Genomic DNA, 4,858 nt, shown 5'->3' on the forward strand with positions numbered 1-4,858 from the left:
TCTGTCTCCCCCTCTCTCTCTCTTTCTTTCTCACACACACACTCTCACACATAAACATCTTCTCTTACATACACACAAGACAGAGTCTTTAGGGGTTGAGGGAGAAAAGGATTTGCCCACACAACACTCACCAAGGTCTTTTCTGGGGAGATCTAGAATCATCTAAGGGGTTAATATGTATCAGCCAAGGGGGAGACAAAGTGAAGATTGGGGGAGGGCAGGCTCTGCCTGTGCCCTGGAGCCTGTGTGGAGCCATACACAGGGTTTTGTGGGGCCACTCCCACAGCAGGACAGTGGCCCTCCCACCCCCCAAAGGGGAGGACCAGCATGCCTGGTCATAGCAAAGGCAGAGAGAAAGGAGGGTGGGAGCACAGGGTCCTACACCTGAGTCCCCCATATTATGTCCACACAACGTTAAACTTCTGTAAATTAGAATTCCCATATCTTGACATGTAGGAGTTTCCCCAGGTTGTAATTTGGTTTATAAAAAGAAATATGACCTTACTGCCTCTAAATATTGTGGAATATTTAATGATTGTAGCTTATATGCTCTTACCTCTGAGACACTATTTAATGAAAATTCACCACTAATTTATTGATAATTTTTCAAAGGTACAGAAGAGACATCATACTAAATGCAGTATATCAAGTATAAGATGCATGCTAACTTCACAAAAATTAAAGTGTAAAGAAACATGCCCTAGAATGGGAAAATACAGTAATTAAACTATCTTAGCTAGAATTTAAATATAACATTTGTAGGCTATGAAGCCCTGCACTCTATTTGAAAACTACTGGCTCAGATAATCACAGAGGTATACAGCCTATAAAAGATCACTAAACTAAGTGGATCATTTTCACTTTACTTTCATTTTACTTTATCTGAAAGTAGTGGAGTTTTGACAGAAGAGGAATAAGGAGCCCAAATTAGGGACACCAGCTAGGAAGATGGACCTTTCTCTTGTCTCCAGTCTGACTGGTGCCTGGTGCATGATTTTGGCCACCAGAGGGCCTCCTGGGACTGTGGGAGGCTAAGGGAGGCCCCAGGCCGGTGAGCGCACCTGACTGCACCCAATTTGCTAGGTGCTGTGGGCCATCGCGGTGGGGGACCCCCTCAAAATCACTTGTATACTCTGTAGCAATAAAGGGTGGGGAAAATGAATGTATGTTTAGCACATGAGAGCTGAGCTTCATAATTAGCCTTAGCAAAGAAATTCATACAGAAGGATGGAATATAAGATATAACAGAAAGAAAAACTAATTATAAAACAGAAAATCTCAGTCTGGATTTATTTATTTGAGACAGAATCTCACTTGTCACCCTTAGTAGTGCTGTGGCATCATAGCTCACAGCAAATTCTTGGGCTCAAGCGGTTCTCTTGCCTCAGCCTCCCAAGTGGCTGGGACTATAGGCACTCACCACAATGCCCGGCTATTTTTAGAGATGGGGTCTCCCTCTTGCTCTGGCTGATCTCGCACCTGTAAGCTCAGGGCAATCCACCTGCCTTAGCCTCCCAGAGTGCTAGGATTACACGTGTGAGCCACTTTGCCTGGCCCCTCAGTCTGGTTTTAAAAAATCGGCTACTTAAAAAATTCTGAATCTGGCTGCTCCTCTATGAAAGGGCCACAATGATAACACCTTCTCCTTTTTACCTGTAAAAAACTCCTCACTCCTCCTGTGCCCCCTGCTAAGTGTTTCATAGGAATGATAGGACAAATGTCAGGCCATTTCCCTTACACAAAAGTTCAACAAATCAAATAAATATGTAAAAAATTCCAAATAATATATGAGTTTTCAAAGTACAATATCGTCATTTATGAAGACAGAATAAATTTTGTCTCAAAGATTTGATCTCACCTTCATAATGGAATTGAAGAGTAGTTATGAGTTTATACTTTGCAAACCTGGCATATTTAAAACAAGGCAGATATTAAATAATTATTCTCCCCCCAAAACTCAATAACTTGGTGCCTTAAGATGTTCAAATTGTCCCCAAAGTTTGAGTCACTGAATATTTTTAAGCCCCTTTTCAAACCGTGCTAGCTACAAGAAAAGGCCTTTCAGGTTAAAGGCACTCACTAGGGGCGGCACCTGTGGCTCAAAGGAGTAAGGCACCAGCCCCATATACCAGGGGTAGTGGGTTCAAACCCAGCCCCGGCCAAAAAAACTGCAAAAAAAAAAAAGCACTCACCACACTGTCTCCCTTTCCCCCAAACCACCATGATTACCCATCAGGGAGAGTGGAAGGAGTGGTCTGCAGAGACAGGAGGAGGTCGACAATAAGCACAACTTAGGAAAGGAGTCACAGTCTGTGGGGTGAGGTGCAGAGGAGAATTGAAACAGGTGTCTGAAAACTGCGCACTGAATAGTCGGCCCTAATTATCCCATCTCACCTGTCCCTGCTGCCCCCACCCCTCAGGCAACCAGTGACTAGACTGCCAACAACCAAGCACCCGCCTTCAAGAGAAATGAAATAGCTCAGACCAAAGACATCACTCACTAACATTCAGGAAATCTCTAGCATAACAATCTCTAGTGTAACTCCTCAAAACAAACCCCCTACACAAGCTTACCTTTGACAGCACAGATTCCACTCATGGTTTTAAACATGAACAATTAAGGGATACCACATCCAGATAGAAAAAAGATACCAAGGTACACCAGAAGGTACAATTTTTTAAGAAACTTATACTCTAACAAAATGAGAAATAAGGGTTTTATATCAGTATTCACTTACTGGTACTATTTGGGTTTTCACCATACAAATACTGTCACTTTGACTTATTTTTTAGGGTGAGGTCTGGCTATGCTGTCCAGCTAGTCTTTAACTCTGCCTTGGCCTGCCAAGCAGCTAGGATTACTGTTGCATACCACCATGCCCAGCTCTCAATATGTTTGCGATTACTAGAATAAGCCATTGATGTGTTTGCTTTGCCAGCACATATATTAAAATTGAAACAATACAGAGAAGATTAGCATGGCCCCTGCGTAAGGATGACCGGCAAGTTCGTGAAGCATTCCATATTTTTTGTGTGTGCCCCCACCTGATGGGCACAGTGTGGGGTACATGGCACACCTCCTGGTGTTGTAAGACATAACTACAAAAGGGACCTTACCTAACAAATGCAAAGACTATAACCTAATCACTTGCACCCTCATATTAATCTGAAATAAAAAAAGACAAAAACAAAAACCAAACAAACAAAAAAGTAAAAGCCAGGGTGGCGCCTATGGCTCAGTGAGTAGGGCACCAGCCCCATATACCAAGGGTGGTAGGTTTGAACCTGGCCCCGGCCAAACTGCAACAAAAAATAGCTGGGCGTTGTGGTGGGCACTTGTATGCCAGCTACTTGGGAGACTGAGGCAAGAGAATCGCCTAAGCCCCAAGAGCTGGAGGTTGCTGTGAGCTGTGACACAGTGCTCTACCAAGGGTGAGAAAGTGAGAATCTGTCTCAAAAAAAAAAAAAAAAGCCAGTCAAAATAGCCACTCTTATAGGTTAAACATCAGCAATATATTCAAATATCAGCAACTTCACATGTTTAATATAGTTTTAAAAAATAACAAGAAAACAGAATTGATTGAATATCTAGGCCAGCAACCAAGAAAGATGGAGGAGTGGCAAACTTTAGTGATAATCATATAATAATAGCAAGTTCTTACATTTTTATTGACATTTTCAATAACATTTTTATTGAGCTTTAAAGTTTTTGAAACACATTGATATATATAGCTTGGTTGATCTTTAAACAACCTTATAATTATTAACATATCTAAAAATTTTTAATATTGAGAAATTGAAGACCAAATAAATAAAGCTGTCTGCTTGAACACAGCTTAAATTTTGTAATTAATTGATGTAAAAGGAAGCAGAGTTCAGATCGACTAATCCCTCATTCTCTCCTTCCAGTACAGTTGGCCAAGGTGAAACCTTGGGAAGATCCAAGAGCGGCAGAATAGAGGGTAATACCCAGAGGGAAAGCCTACAGCACCTAAATACAGAAACACATGTCAGTGAGTTGAGGGTTTTGTGGACCCGTGTAATTATAGAACATCATGTTGACAGCAGAGTCTTGAACTGACCCAGAGGGAAAACATTCATGACACTGATTCCAAGAAGGATAAACTTGAAGTATTCCAGATGTGCAGCAGTCAAATCTCACTTAGAAGCAATGGCCCAGAAAACTGTACAAATGTCCATGTTAAGACACTAAAATGAATTTATACCTACATAAAAATACAGTTAGGGAAAGACTTTTGTAAGATGTTTCTGGAGACTAAATCACCAGTTGTGCCACACATGCCAAGGGCAAGAGTGCACCAGGGTGTCTGGAGGACAGCCAAGGTCAGGTGACTGCACTCTGTCCCTCACATGCTCCTGCAGCCCAGCCTGGCTCACACAGCACAACTCAGCGAGCTCGCTCAGAACCAAGGGTGCTTCTGTGACACAAGCAGACATATTACTTCCTCTCCATTTCTGCCTTCAGTTCCTAGGAAGTAAAAACAGCTGCATGAGAAAGAAGCAAATGTGCACAGTGGCTGGAGGGAAGGCTCCTGCAGAGCAGCTTTCATACATTCTGGCCCCAGTAGTTTATAAATATTCATGTGGTGATTAAAGACGTTGCTGCAAACCAAAAACACCACTGTGTCATGGCTTCTCTTAGAGAGCAGCGCACTCCAGCCAGAGTCCTTGGAAAAGATCAAAGAGACATAAAACATCACCGCCTCTGTTTATGCAGCCCCAGTGAAGTTTGCACAAAATTCCCATCCCCTCCCCGCTTTTAAGCCTCCTCTGCAACAACAGATACTTCCACTAGAGAAACAGCACCTTCAACAGAAACCTGCCTTATCTCATTCCC

At 42.5% G+C, this 4,858-nt stretch overlaps 1 non-coding gene across 1 annotated transcript; it reads left to right on the forward strand.

Moving 5' to 3' along the window:
* The first annotated feature begins 2,923 nt into the window (after positions 1 to 2,923).
* Positions 2,924 to 3,030, forward strand: LOC111728042. Its single transcript, XR_002775455.1, has one exon. It is a non-coding gene; the product is annotated as a U6 spliceosomal RNA (small nuclear RNA).
* Positions 3,031 to 4,858: the final 1,828 nt, after the last annotated feature.

This window comes from Otolemur garnettii, unplaced genomic scaffold (genome assembly GCF_000181295.1).
Source record: "Otolemur garnettii isolate 467f Iridium unplaced genomic scaffold, OtoGar3 scaffold00139, whole genome shotgun sequence".
Taxonomy (NCBI): Eukaryota; Metazoa; Chordata; class Mammalia; order Primates; family Galagidae; genus Otolemur; species Otolemur garnettii.